This window comes from Chenopodium album, chromosome 9 (genome assembly GCF_948465745.1).
Source record: "Chenopodium album chromosome 9, dcCheAlbu1.1, whole genome shotgun sequence".
NCBI classification, from domain to species: Eukaryota; Viridiplantae; Streptophyta; class Magnoliopsida; order Caryophyllales; family Amaranthaceae; genus Chenopodium; species Chenopodium album.
The window spans coordinates 62,556,593-62,572,898 of NC_137842.1; the positions used below are offsets into that span (position 1 = coordinate 62,556,593).

General features: G+C 38.2%; 1 pseudogene across 1 annotated transcript; it reads right to left on the reverse strand.

Annotated features, from left to right (window-relative positions):
* Positions 1–12,260: 12,260 nt before the first annotated feature.
* On the reverse strand, positions 12,261–16,306 carry LOC145560082 (proline-rich receptor-like protein kinase PERK3; annotated as a pseudogene). The gene is made up of 8 exons (XR_014093081.1): positions 15,227–16,306; positions 14,686–15,135; positions 14,411–14,497; positions 14,225–14,295; positions 13,433–13,509; positions 13,191–13,338; positions 12,919–13,077; positions 12,261–12,802 (listed from the first exon to the last, which is right to left on the reverse strand). The product of XR_014093081.1 is annotated as a proline-rich receptor-like protein kinase PERK3 (transcript).

Below are 16,306 nucleotides of genomic sequence, written 5' to 3' on the forward strand. Positions count from 1 at the left end.
CGGGAGTCCAATTAGGTGGGTGAAAACATCCAATTTGCCTTTAAATGGTGAATTTACCGGTTTACAACTTGCATCGATTTCATTAACTCAAGCCTACCACGAACATTTATGACAACATATAATGTTCATTTATGGTTTAAAATATTCTTACATGACCTCAAGATATATCCCCTAAACTCTCAAAGCTTTTCTACACCAGGCCCCGAAACCTCAAAAATTTCTCAAAAAGCGTGGTTACCATGGGTTTAGGTAGGTGGAACCATCCTAAAATAAAAATTTCTCAAAAAGCCTTCAATTTTTTTATTTTTTTTGACTGTTTTTCGCTCAAAAATAAGCCTGAAATGTTTACCATGGTTCCTATTACCCTCCAGTAGTCCAATCAGGTAGGTGGGACCATCCAATTTGCATTTTAACGGTCAATTTACAGGTTTACAACTTACACTTATTTCATCAACTCAACCCTACCACGAATATTCATGACAACATATAAAGGTCATTTATGGTTTCAAAAGTCATTATATATGACCATGAGGTGTATCTAATAAAATCTCATTTCATTTCGACACCTAGCCCCAAAACCCTCCAAATTTCTCAAAAAGCATGGATATTAGCCTTCAAATTAGGAATTTTTTGAATTTTGTACGTTCAGAAATAAAAATTGCCGAAATATTTACCATGTTCCCTAATACCCTCTGGGGGTCCAATTAGGTGGGTGGAACTAACCATCCAATTTGCCTTAAAACGACCAATTTACGGTTTACAACTTGCACTAATTTCATTAACTCAGCCTACAACGAACATTTATGACAACAAATAATGATCACATATGGTTCCAAACGAAATTATATGACCCTGAGATATATTCCCTTGAATTTCGAGATTTTTAGACACCGAGCCTCGAAGATTCCAAAATTTCTCAAAAAACGTGGATATTAGCCTTCAATTTTTAATTTTTTTTTTTACTTTTTTCGCCCGTAAATAAAAATTGCTGAAATGTTTACCATGGTCCCTAATACTCTCTGAGATTCCAATTGTGTGGGTGCAACCATCCAATTTGCCTTTAAACGACCTATTTACCGGTTTACAACTTGCACCTATTTCATTAATTCAAGCTTACCACGAACATGTATGACAATATATAAAAATCGTATATGGTTCTAAATGGCATTATATGACCCCGAGATGTAATCCTAAAATTTAAAGGCTTTTCGACACCGGGCCTCGAAATATCCAAAATTTCTCAACAAGCATGGATCTTAGACTTAAATTTTGGAATTTTTTGACAATTTTTTGCCCGAAAATAAAAATTGCCGAAATGTTTATCATGGTCCCTAATATCCTTCGGGAGGTCAATTAGATGGGTGGAACCATCCAATTTGCCATTAAACGGCCAATTTACCGGTTTACAACTTGCACCGATTTCATTAACTCAAGCCTACCACGAACATGTTGGGGTTTGGTGAGTCCGACTCACCGCGGAAACAACCCCGACCCAAGGAACCACTCGTAATTAATAAAACCATAAAGCATAAATAAATAAACACAAGAAAAGGAAGAACGAATCATACCCTTGAACCGAGCTTCGCCCTCTCAAAACGGGCTCTTACTTGAAAGCCATGGCACCGCAAATGCCGTGCCTCCAACGGTATCTACCCACAAAGGACGAACACGACTTTTTAGGTCCGTTACTTTGGAGTTAGCAAGGTCCGACCAAAACCCAAGTGTTAATGGAGTTTAAGAGTTTTTCCAAAATATGGAATGCTCTTTCTAACTCCCACTCAAGCACTTTACTCCAAATCCCAAGGTTGGTATTTATAGAGGAAAGTATGAGTGGGAATTTCTATCCCATCAATGTGGGATTCATGAAATTCCACAAATTAATTTAAAGTTAAATTAAATTAAATATATAAGCAAGTAATAAATCAACAAGGGTCCTAGTCATATGTAAAGAGGAGTATGGACCACTTGGAGAGGAGGGGACCATACTTGCTCCCCACTCCTTCCTCTCCTTGTGACACTTGTCCACACCAAAAAGCAAGCATACTTACTAGCTTCCCCTTTCTACCCGACCTAGGCCCATGACCCAGCTAGCCTCGCACCGTGCGGGCTGCTAGCTGCTGCCAGCTCGGCCCAGCACGCCCACGCACATCAGTGCGGGCTGCTGATGCCGAGGGCGCTGCTAGCTAGCCACGCACATGTGCGGGCTGCTAGCAGCAGCGCACGCCAGCACGCCACGCACTGCTTGCGGGCTGCTGGTCGTGCTGTGCTAGCATGCCTCGCACATGGTGCGGGATGCTAGCCACACCTTGCTAGCATGTCTCGCACATGGTGCGGGCTGCTAGCTCGGCTAATCCCCTAGCACTCGGGATTCCGATGCTAGGGGTATTATGGTCATTGTTGATTTATTACTAATTTGTTGTCTCGTCTTTTTATTATTTTTGACTCGACTTCCGACGCTCGGTTTCGACGCTCTAAGCTCGAATTTCCGACGTCTAAATATTTAACACTCGGGCGACGAATTAATTTCTTCCGAATTAATTCGTCGAGTCGGTTTGTATATTTTGCTTGGGTGTAACGCGAAGGGTTCTGTCAAGATTAAGCTGTAATATTAATTATATTAATATTACTGATCGGAAGCGGCCTCCACCCAGGCATTCCGATCACTTGACCTTACTGAATATATTAGCTTTCTAATAATTCTGAACCCGCTATCAGAATAATACACTTGTTCGAATGACACCATTCATTTCAGAACATTTATTACAACATATAATGACCATATACGATTCCAAATGGCATTATATAAACACGAGATGTATCCCCTAGTTCTTAAGGCTTTTCGACACCGGGCCTCGAAACCTCCAAAATTACTCAAAAAGCGTGGATATTAGCCTTTAATTTTGAATTTTTTGATTTTTTTCGCCAGGAAATAAAAATTGCCGAAATGTTTACCATGGTCCCTAATATTCTCCAGGAGTCCAATTGGGTGGGTGGAACCATCCAATTTGCCTTTAAACGTCCAATTTACCGGTTTACAATTTGCACCGATTTCATTCATTCAAGCCTACCACGAACATTTATGACAACAAATAATGATCATATATGGTTCCAAACGGCATGATATGACCCCGAGATTTATTCCATAGTATTTCAAGACTTTTAGACACCGGGCCTGAAAACCTCCAAAATTTCTCAAAAAACGTGAACATTAGCCTTTAATTTTGGAAATTTTTGACTTTTTTTCGCATAGAAATAAAAATTGCCGAAATGTTTACCATGGTCCCTAATTCCCTCTGGGAGTCCAATTGGGTGTGTGGAACCATTCAATTTGTTTTTAAACGACCAATTTACCGGTTTACAACTTGAACCGATTTTTCCGGTTTACAACTTGCACCAATTTACCGGTTTACAACGGCCAATTTAATTAACTTTCACATAACCCGACTTGAACGGAAATTGACCCACTCCCGTTTTAACCCATCAAAACCCAAATTTAACCCGACATGTTACTAACCTGACCTGAATTCAACCCGACCCGATCCTAACCCGTCCTTAATTTAAACCAACCTGTTACAAACCCGACCTGAAATCAACTCGACTTGTTATTGACCTGACCCAAATACAACTTGACTTGTTATTGACCCGAATTTTACAATACCTATTACTTACCCAACCTAAAAATCAACACGATCTGTTACTAGCCCGACTCGAAATTAACACGACTTGTTATTTACCTGACCTAAATTCAACCCAAATTGTTACTGACCTGATTTCAAATCACCTTAAATGCAATTTAGACCATGCCACCTTAATATTGTTGATCAAAGCATTCTGTCTTGGGAGACCAAGTCGGTCTAGGCTATCAAAAGAAAGGAGCATCATCCTCAAATTTAAGAGTTAAATATAGTATATATTTGTTGTATGGTCAAAGGAGATAATTATCTTCCTAAATTATAAACTATAGTTCCCTAGTATATTGCCATATATATTATAGTCAAAGGAAATAATTATCTTGATAAAAATGATAATTATCTATTTATAGTTAGTTGAACTCGAATATGACCTGACTTGGAAATGACCCGACTTGATTGTAACCTGCAAATTATTGGCTCGAACATAACCCGACTTGAATCCGAGAATAACTCGACTTGGAAATGACCCAACCTGATTATAACCCGCAAATTATTGACTTTAACCGAACTCGACTTGAACCCGAGAATGACCCGACTTGAAATTGACTCGACCTGATTATAATCCGCAAATTATTGACTTGAATCGAACCTGACTCAAACTCGAGAATGAACCGACCTGATTCTAATCCGCAAATTATTGACTTGAAGTGAACTCGACTCAAACCCGAGAATTACCCTAATCCGTTTTAACCCGTGAAAACCCGAATTAAACCCGACCTATTGTTCACCAGACCCGAATGTAACCTGATCTGTTATTAACCCGACATAAACCCGACCCAAACCCGATAAGAAGTATGACCCGACGTGACCCCACTCAAGCATGACCCAACCCAAACCCGACCCGCATAGGTTATGGAATTAATCTGAATTGACCCGACCCACTCTTACCTGACCCAAACCCGACCCGTTTATCCGAATTGACAGCTCTAAGCAAGACTCATGTTGAGACTTTGCTCAAGACTTGCAATAGTAAACTTACCCTTAAAATAATTGGGGAGAACTTTGTAAATGGATATGGAGCTTGTTAGAGATATCGGAAAATATATGTGTGATATATTTTCTGTAGATATCATTTAAGATAATGATATATTTAATTAGGATATTTATGTTAAGATATTATTTTGAGAATATATCTTTAGGGTTTATGGTTAGACGTATATCTTTTAGGAAGATTGTTTCCTATCTTATGAGCTTAGGTTTTGTATAAATACTCAACCTGTTGATGAATAATAATCAAGCAATACAAAAGCTATTCATTCTCTATTCTCCCTAATTTGTCATGGTATCAGAGCATGTTAAATCTTGGGACCGCTCACAAAAATTTCCCCCCTGCCGGTGGGTTAGAAAGTTAAACCCACCGGTGGGATTCAAAATTTTGCTTCCGCTATGCAATATTAATACTCTTTAAATTTTTATTTTTTTTGGGTTGGTACACGTTAATCATATGTGTATGTGATTTTTTTATTTTTTGGGAGATTTTTTTTTTTTGTGGGAGTATGTGAGTGGACTTCCTCCACTATAACACATATTTGGAGATGAAGACATTAAATAGCGTTATGCTTGACGCAATATTTAAAAATAATAATAAAAAAAAAGCGGCTCTCTTGTGTCGTGAGACAAGATATATTTGGTTCTCCTTGTGCCGTGAGACGAGGTTTGTGAGTTGATTCGAGCATAATTTTGCTCCTTTGGATTTGAGTGTGGTTTACTCTGAAAGACCAATAAGAAATTTGAGTGTGGTTTACTCTGAAAGACCAATAAGAAATTTGAGTGTGGTTTACTCTGACAAACCAATATTTGATTGGAGCTCAGTTTTGCTCTGGAAAAACCAAAATTATTATATTTGCAGGTTCGAAAAGAATGACGTTCTTGCTTGATTGATTGATGACTGATGAGTTCGAAAAGATGAACGTTCTCATCATTGAGAAAGAAAAAAAAAATTGAAGGCGACATCACAAGAGTGTGCATCTCGGCTTCAACAAAGTGAAGAATTTCCAATCGCAATGTTCGTGTTACTGCCGTTATGATTGCGGGAGGGTGTTAGAGATATCGGAAAATATATGTGTGATATATTTTCCGTAGATATCATTTAAGAGAATAATATATTTAATTAGGATATTTATGTTAAGATATTATTTTGAGAATATATCTTTAGGGTTTATGGTTAGACGTATATCTTTTAGGAAGATTGTTTCCTATCTTATGAGCTTAGGTTTTGTATAAATACTCAACCTATTGATGAATAATAATCAAGCAATACAAAAGCTATTCATTCTCTCTTCTCCCTAATTTTTCAGAGCTCGAGGTTGAATTTAATGATGTATCATTTATTCGTTTATGTCTAGTGTGCTAGTTAAGGCAATTATCTCCCCCGTATCTCTAATACAAAAAGTGATCCTAAAATTATTAGGAAAATTTGCCAGGAATAATACCACCTTTCACTTGTCTTCCAATAATGGAACAACCTTTAATTTATTTCTAAATGGAACAACCTTTGACCCCTATTTTCTATAAATGGAACAGGTTACGGGTAACCGGCTAATAAATGAGGTTGCAGGTGGAAGTCAAGCCTTGACTTCCATTCCCTCCCTAAGAAGCCAACGTGGCATTAATGACTCCCAACAACCTTCTTTTTCCCTCTTCAATTTCATTTCCCTCCCTTTCACACTCTCTCTCCTCTGTTTACTCCATTAAAGAAGACACTCACTTTACCACAATTGAACAGCGGAATTGAATGCGGTGAGCCGTCCCTATCAACTGGAGAAGGAAGCTACAATCTATGGAAGTACGAAAGTGACGATTTTTCCCCTAATTGCGCGTTTAAAGGTAAGATTTTTTGCCCCAACTTATTGACAAAATGTAAGATTGCAATGACATGTATTGAATTGTGAATTGTGGCCTAGTCACGTATGATTTTGAGTGTATTTTGATGCAATTGAAGTGTTGTTTGGTGTTAATTATGAATTTAGATAGAATTTCATGTGAGTAATTAGTACACATTTTCGAATGATGCTAATTCCTATGAATGTTGTGATAATCTTGTTAGTTGGGTTACTGATGGAGTGTTCTGGTTAATTGATGTATTTAGCTAATGCTGCTGATGTTGTTGCTTGTGATAGTATGCTTGTGATGGTATTAATAGTAGACTTTGATGTTGACTTTGTAATTGTAATTCTAGGTTTGCAATGAGCAGTTTCTTTGATAGTGTTACAATAAGGTTTTGGCATGGTGGTGAGTTCAAACATCAACATAATGGTGAATTGGTGTATGTGGGTGGTAAGGGTAGGAATTTCAAGGTGGACACTGATTTGTTGTGTTATTGGGAATTACTTGAATATGCAAATAAATGTGGGTACATTGCTGTGGCTGGGATATATTACCTAGTTCTTGGGATGAGTTTGGAGGATGGCTTGAGGAAAATAGATGGAGATGAAGAAGTGTTGGATTTGATTAAAATTGCAAATACACATAAGCGTGCTGATGTGTATTTCCTGCACCATGAGGAGCCATCTGAGCGTAGACATGCTGTACAAAGTGAGGAGGGAGCTGTTAGCAATCCTGCTGTACAAAGTGAGGAGGGAGTTATTGTTGGCAATAGGGCAGAATCTTCACCTAAATCTCAAAAAACAGTCAAAGATGTTGAGAATCCCACAAGCAAAGTAAACAACAGAAAAAAAAATGACCCCAAAGAAGGGACCACAAACAAAGCTGGCCACACCTATTAGGATAAGCCCTAGGAGACAAAAAGATGCTGCCACATCATCACAAAAAGAATCTATTAGAGCACCCTATTCTCTATCTTACCAACAGTTGACTGCCCCAACAACCTCAGTTCCACCCTTGAAACCAAATCTGAAAGAAAAACAAGCAGCTTCCCTCAGCAAACCTCCTTTCGTAGTTCCAGATTTAGATAAAGAAACTGAAAACCCCTTTCCAAACCTTTCTCAATTTCCAAGTTGTGAATTTGTATCCACTGCTGAGCTGCCTAGTGTTAACACAACCTTTCTTGATTATGATTGGGTGGACAACAGGGGAGATAACCCTTTGAGGTGGAGTGAGCTTATAGGTGATGATGATGTATTCAGTGATGACAGTGATCCAACTTATGAACCAGACCCAGAATACAAGAAGTTTTGTGAGGGGGGTGAGTTTGAGGAGGATGAAATTGATGATGAATATGAGGTAGATGGTGATAGAGACACTGAACAGGCTGATGATTTCAGTCTAAATGACATAGATCTGGAAGTTGAGGAGGTTGCAGAGCTTGAGGGTACTGATTTTATTGACCCTGAGTCTGATGTTAGTGATGATGAGGTCATTGAAGCTAGGGCTAGAGTGAAGAATTGCAATTCAAAGGTAATTGAAATAGCTTTGCAGTTGCAGAAAGAAGTTTGTCAGGGGAAGCTTGGTGAAAACCAACTAGAGAAGGAAGATCAGACATCTGGTGCAACTACAACCCAGCAAGGTGGTGTATGCACTGATAATGAGCAGAGTGATGATGATATTCATACACCAACTGCAAGTGAGGATGAATTAGAGGGAGTTACCAAGGGTAAAAAGGGTGTGTTAGTGAAGGGAGACACTGACTTCACAAAGTTCAACTGGAAAGTGGGTCTAAGGTTTGCAAACAGAGCTGATTTCCAGGAGGCTGTTAGCAAATATGCAGTCATGCAAGGGAGAGATCTTAGGTATGTCATAAGCAACAAAGACAAGCAAAAATTGGGAGTTAAATGTGTAGAGAACTGCCCTTTCTATCTATACTGTTCTATGCATTCCAGAGATGCAACTTGGTTGGTGAAGAGTGTTGTAGATAGCCACACATGTCTTAGAAACATGAACAAGAACAGACAACCGAAGAGCACTTGGGTGGCAAAGCAACTTCTTGAGTTGTTCAAAGCAAGGCCACATTGGCCAGCTAAGGAGATAGTGGAAACAATAAGAAGAGAGTACAAGGTAATTGTGACTAGAAATTTTGCATACAAGGTCAAATATCATGCTCATAGGATGTTACATGGATCAATGAAAGAGCATTATATGAAAGTTGAGAGGTACTTCAAGGCAATTCAGGAAGCTAGCCCAGAAACTGTAGTTGAGTTGGTTGTTGATCCACAGCCTAACACATCAACCCCAGTCTTCAAGAGGTTTTTCACTTGTTTTGATGGAGTCAAAGAGGGTTGGAAGATGGCTTGCAGAAGAGTGATTTGTGTAGATGCTGCATTTCTGAAGACATTCCTTGGGGGTCAGATTATGACAGCAGTGTCTAGGGATCCAAATGAGCAGATGTACCCAATCTGTTGGGCTGTGGTTGAGGGAGAGAACAACCTGTCATGGGTATGGTTCTTTACCCATCTACAGTCCTGCCTTGATTTGGGAGATGGAAGTGGGATTTCTATAATTTCAGATGAGGACCAGGTATAAATGTTTCCATTCTCCATTATTCACTTGTTAATGCATCTACAGTCCTGCCTTTATTCACTTGTTAATGCATGTGTTGATCCAATAGTCTGTTTGTGTGGTTTTATGTTGGGTTTAGGCTATATTGAATGCTGTTGCTTCTGTGCTTCCAAAAGCTGAACACAGACACTGTGCCAGGCATATCTTTGCCCATTGGCACAGGACATACAAAGGGGATGAGATGAAGATGCAGTTTTGGAAGATAGCCAAGTGCTATAACTTGGCAGATTACAATGAAGCACTAGATGAGTTAAGTGAAATGAATGCAGAGGCTGCCTTGGCATTTAAGAGGTACAATCCTAATGTCTTTTGTAGAGCACACCTAGATCCATCTATTCAAACTGATGCCATAACTAACAATATGGCAGAAACATTCAATGCTTATATAATCAATGCTAGGACTAGGCACCTAATCTTCATGTTAGAGGATATTAGGGTTGCATTAATGCAAAGGTTAGTGAGCAAAAGAAAAGAAATGGGGAAGTGGAGTTCTATCATATGCCCTAGGATACAATCTAGGTTAGACAAAGAAAAGGAGAAGGCAGCATACTGTACTGTAATGTCATCCTCAGAATGCTTGTTTAATGTCAGACATATCCTAGATCAAGTGAATGTAGACTTAGTGGCTAAGACTTGTAGTTGTAGGAAGTGGAATATGGTTGGCATTCCTTGCTGCCATGCCATAGCTTGTATTTACTTTCAGAACAAGGTAGTAGAGGATTATGTTGATGTGTGCTACAAGGTGGAGACTTATGTGAAGGCTTACAGTGGCTCAATACCACCATTGGAAGGAGAAAGGTATTGGCCAAGGGTGCCCTGCAATTTGGATCCCCCTCCAATCAAAATTGGCCCTGGAAGGCCCAGGAAGAACAGAATCAAACACCCACTTGAGAATCCTAAGAAGACAGGCTCATTGACTAGATCAGGGATTGAGATGACCTGCAGCATTTGTAATTCAAAGGGTCACAATAAGAGGGGGTGCCCAGACAAGGGATCTGCAGCAGCTACTGAACCACAACCTAAAAAACCAAGAGGCAGGCCAAGAGCTGAACCAACACCAACTCCAACAGACCACCCCTCACAGATGGATTCTGCAGCAACTACTGCAACACCTGCAACTGTAACACCTTCCTCAGCCCATCACAGTGCTCCTGTACTACGAACTCTTATTGGCAGGGGTGGTAGAATGATTCTGGGAGGTGAAGGTGCTAGGTCAACTGGAAGAGGTAGGGGAAGCCAAGCTGGGAGAGGTACTCAGGTTGCTGCAGCTAGTACAAGACAAGGAAGAGGGAGAGCAAGAGGAATGGGGAGTCAAGTTGATGCTGCTGTAAGTACTTCAGGAAATGGAAGAGGGAGAGCAAGAGGAAGGGGTAGGGGAAGAAACAACACACCTGTTGGTATTGGTGTGTTGTTTGGTGCTGATGGAAACCCACAAGTATGTTGTCTGACATTGTTTTGTTTTTTAATCTGATTTTTTTTATTAATTTTTCCTGACATCATTTTTTTTGGCATGTACACACAATAGGTTTCAAGTTCAAGGGCAAGGACTAGGTCAGCAACTCAGTCAAGCCAGACCTCCACCATTGACCACCAGCCACAATGATGTTGTAACAACTTGAACTACATATGTTTTCAGACTAGGGATATCTTTTGAACTTTGTTAAAGTTGTGTAATTTTGGCAAGCTAAACTGTGATCAGGGTATTGTAATCTTTTGCAACTTAAAAAACTATGTTTTTACTTCATGGTGGTGCTTAAATATGGGCACCATTTGGATGATAATTAATTAAGTAATGTAAGGTTTTTTAGCTCATTATAGCTTTTTCGTGAAGTTATGCTGCCAAATTTAGAGGTGTTTTTTTTTTTTTTTTTTTTTTTTTTTTTTTTTTTTTTTTTTTTTTTTTTTTTCCAATTGCAATCACATATAGAACTTGTAAAACACTTTGTACAAAATAGACCTTAGTCATTCTCATTCCATTGAAACCATCCCATTACAAACTCAATCATGTCAAGCCAATAGTACATACCTAAGATAAATACACAACAACAAACAAAAGCCATGAAATAAACAAAGCCATGTACAAATTTTTCTCATTTCTTGAACAATCCATTATCTCAGATTTCATTTGAAACACCTCATTCTTCATGTCTTTAAGTTCCTCCTCCAAATTACCTTTCTTTAATTGCAGCTTCTTTATCTTCTCATCTCTGATCTTTTGTTCAACCTCCATCTCTAATATTATAGTATCCTTCTCTAACAATTTCATCTGCTGCTCCTTCAAATCAGTGTGCTCATTCACCCATTTAAAAAATTCACATTGTGTATCCTACACAAAACACAACACAACACAACAAATCAAATCCAATTAGCCTATCAAATTGTTCAATTAGCCTATCAAATAACTAATTAACCTTAAATTAAGTAAATTACAAAACTTACTGGCCACAGAGGACAACCATAGAACTTCATCCCCATATTAGGCCCATTTCTCACAGTCTTGATAAGGGCTTCCCTTCCACAGTCACACCGAATTTTTACATTCACAACCCTTTTGTTGGTAGAAGAAGAACCAGAAGTGTATGAATTTCCCTTTCTTGAAGCCATTGTCAAAGGATTTCCTTCGCAAAATGAAAGATGAAGTATGGAAAGAACAGGGGAAGGAGAAGAATAGAGAGAACAGAGATCAAGGGGCCTAATTTATAAGAAAAGGCAACATAACTTAACGGTAATATGCCAACTCACCAATTTAACCTTTAAATTTAAGGCCACGTCACCGGTTTACCTTCACAAACCGGTTAACAATTAACCTGTTCCATTTATAGAAAATAGGGGTCAAAGGTGGTTCCATTTAGAAATAAATTAAAGGTTGTTCCATTATTGGAAGACAAGTGAAAGGTGGTATTATTCCTGGCAAATTTTCCAAATTATTATATTATATTAACACAAGGTTTATTTGGTGCGACTTTTTAAACTTTATTTCAAATAAAATAAAGTTAATTAAGTTCAGACAAATTAAGCTCTTCTACGATGTCATCATATTCATCAATTTATTAAATAAAAAAGGAAAATAATAAATCCGTACAATTTCCTACCCTTACCTCTCATTACTTTTTATTTAATCATTGTTGATGAAGAACTTGAGAAAACTGGAACTCTGAATAGAAATAGTAGTTCATTCTATGACACTTTTCACATGTTCAAAGAGATTAAGAAAACAAAATAGTGTTATACAATTTAGAAAGCAAAAATGTTTTAGCAATATACTCCCTAACATCTATACATGTACACGTAAACAAACGTAGTTTAATAATTTGGTCTTGGAGTACTTCTGTACTTGATAAAATCCAAAGGTAAATTCATTCATTCAACAGAAATTTTATCATTCCTGTTTCTTAGTATTCAATTTCTATAACTCCAGGGTATCTGGTTGGTTTTCAGTACTCGAGGTAGATACGAGCTCGCTGGTGCTAGCACTGAACTTATCAGTACTTTTGAGTATGGCTTGATTGTAGAGCTAACTTCCCAAGTTTATGTAAATCCTCCTTATGCTGGCTACTAGAGCCGTCGTCAGAAATTTTGTTGAACATATCATTATCTGTTGTGCTTTCTTTCAGAAGATCATCAGCTGATAAGTTCCCTTCAAGAGTTTGTAATACCTGCATCAACCAAATAAACAGATCAAATATAAGTACAAGGTTTATAAAAAAAAAACGTATGAAATTAGTTGTCACATTGTAACAATCCAACATGATTAAAGATATGCAACATGTACCTGACTCATTTGAGGCCGTTGTCTTGCAGAGATGCGAACACATGCTGCTGCACAAGCAATCATTTGTGCCATCTCATAGGGATTGTATGCTTCTAATCTTGGATCAACGACGTCACTAAAGCTTCCACCTTCTAGGGCTTGTTGAAGCAAGGGCCTAGCCTACAAGTTCAACATGGACAAACAGGTTTACGAGTGTCTGTAAGCCATAAAACTATAAAAGATCGTACTGAAAGAAATTCTTAAAGGTTGCATAAGATTCATGATAACCTCACCCATTCGACCATGCCATCATCCTGAAAGCGACGGAATCTGTCAACAGGTCTACGTCCTGTAATCAATTCCAGAAGCACAACTCCAAAGGAAAATACATCTGATTTTTCAGTAAGTTTCCCACTTGCAGCATACTCTGGCGCTAAGTAACTACAAATTACAATAATATTAGCTGATTTTATTCTTAACATGTATGAGTGCAACATGAACAGATAAAAATTAATTGGTGAAGTATCAATTTTACCCAAAAGTTCCAACAACTCTAGTTGAGACATGAGTATATGTGTCTAAGAAAAATTTTGCAAGTCCAAAGTCTGCAACCTGGATAGAGGATGAACATGCAATTTCGCATCAGTGCCAAAAAAAAAAAAAAAAAGTTGTGTATGCTGCATATAAAGTGAGTCAGATGCAATAAAAATCCGATTATTGTTGCTTATTAATAGGATCAGATTAGTACAGATTGACAGTCCCTATGCACAGGTTCGCGCTTTGGATTGCTGTGAAGGGTAGACTGATGATTAGGGAGAAGATGCATAAATTGGTGTATGTGCTGATGATAGGGAAAATCAAATTTAATACCGAGTACTGACTTATTTTTAGACTGATAGTATAGAAAGTGGTGCATTGTATATTATGATGATACGGTGTGGTGTTGAAGCAAGGATGCTCTATCCCAAGTAATCTGAAGTTAATTTCTAGCAGAAAAAATAAAAACTTCAGAAGGAACTATTGATATGCAATTACAGCAGGAAGAAATTGTGGTTCATTATCTCTGGACTAAAAGAACAGGACAGTTTGGATCGTTTGGCAGCAGAAACTCAGAGCTCAGTCAACATTTGTACAGACTAAAAGAGCATATATTTATAGTATGGTGAGTTCTTAGGATTGTTAAACAGCTAACATAAAAAACGAAAAACATAATAAAATTACTATAATCACACAGGATGAACATACCATTTTGAAGCTGTCAAAAGTAAAGACCAGGAGAGTTAAATAAAAATTTCAGTTCATTAATCAGCTAGCAAGAAAGTTGGACCTTAGCATTAAACTCGTCATCAATAAGTATATTCGCTGCCTTGATATCTCGGTGAATGATTTTTGGATAACCTGAAGACACATTTTTTAAGGCAAACATCAATTTTTACTCATCTAATGTCCATGATGAAAAGGAATCAACATCCTTAAAATAAAACAAGAAGTTAAGGTCTACTAAGTAACATACATTCCTCATGAAGATATGTCAACCCTTTTGCTGCACCTAAAGCAATTTTCAACCTTGTTTGCCAACTCATAGATGGATTTTCATCTCCTACAAAAATGTCAAAATCTATTAAAATCAAGTCCTGAAATATTGGAAATAAGATACTGAAGATATACTGAAACTTTTCATTGAATTCTCCCCCCAATTTTCTTGGAATTTGTTGTCTTGATCATTACTAATTTTCTAGATATACAGTCCGTGTAATCAAAGATGACCATTTTAGGCAAAGAACTTACCATGTAAATGGAATTCCATGGTCTTGTTGGGAATGAACTCGTACACAAGCAATCGCTGATCTCCAGAAATACAATATCCAACAAGCGAAACCAAATGTCTATGATGCACACGACTAATAATTTCAACTTCTGCCTGAAACTCGCGCTCCCCCTGTGCACTTCCAGTTCTCAACTGTTTGACTGCAACTTCTATACCATTAGGCAGGATTCCTTTGTAAACAAATCCAAAACCACCTTGACCAAGAACATTGGCTCTTGAAAAGTTATCTGTTGCCAAAGCTAGCTCTTCATAAGTAAATGTGCTCTGCACATTATGTGAAATCTGTTGGGTTTTTTCGCGTTTCATAGTCACCCTTATCTTACACAACCAAAACCATAGAGCAAAAAGCATAATACACAATCCTAAAGCAGCAGTGACTCCTACAGCTATGTATGTTTTACTATTTCCTGCTGCCAAAAAAAATTAAGATTTATTCTACTGTGGTTGATAACAGTAATATAAAAGCAGTAAAAATTGAGTGCAGATTGGTGATTTACTTACTGGAAGGAAGGGGGAGTGCATCTGCAGGAGATTTAAGACCAGGGTCATTCGGCGAAGAATTTGGCTCCTGTTTAATACTGAAGAAAGGAGCAAGAGAATACATAACCTGACAACTTGGCATAAAAAGACTCATCTTAGTTCTCCCCTCATCAATCAGGTTACCAAGTGCTGCAAGGAGGCATTTGTGGCATGGGCTGCCAAGAATGTCCGGAGTACATTGTGCAAGGCAATATACAGTCTGATTTGCAGAAGAGTTTGTAGTAGAACCAGTAGAAAAACCTCGTTTGGAACTATTATAAGCAGCCTGATTCATAGGGCCACTCATCGCTGCTGTAAGTACATCGTTGAACTGTTCTTTATCAGAAACCATAGCTTCACTGTTAGACCAATCATTTGGATCTTCCTCCTCTAGGGAGAATATAGAGCGGTTGGCATAACGAAGTGTACATTCTTCAAAAAAAACTATTGCTTCTTTCTTATTGGGGCATTCATAAACAATTCTAGATGTCGCAGTTTCAACACAGTTGCTGCAGTCTGACAGGTTCAGGTCTCCTCTGCAGTAGAAGAGAGCATATACTTTGTCAACGCCTTCATCAGCAGTGAAGTTAGCAAAGCCTTTAATTGATGCAGCAGAAGTTAGATTGCTGAAAACGAGACTCAGATTATCCGGATACAGGCTATTCTTACTATAAGAGCCACTCTTTTTTATACAGAAAGAGCTTACAAACTGGGGCTCGGAATAACCAAGATAACATAGTTGAAACATTAGGAAAATTCTGAATACCATTTCTTCAAGAAATGTCATGGTTGCTTATGAAGGAAATAAACAATAATTTGGAACAACTTATCTCTTTGTCGGATCAATTGAGGTGCTGTGACGAGTCACTGCCCTAAGTCAGAAAAACCCCCCACTACGGTGCGGCTGGACTACGGGTTTTGACCCCAGGGTTAACACCTCCTCCGTCGGCAAAGGCACACTCCAATGGACGGAGTGAGAACCGCCTTTGTTGACTAAGATCTTGGGACAATTTTAGACAAGATACTATTTAGAGAGAGAAAATAAGTACTACTATCATATTT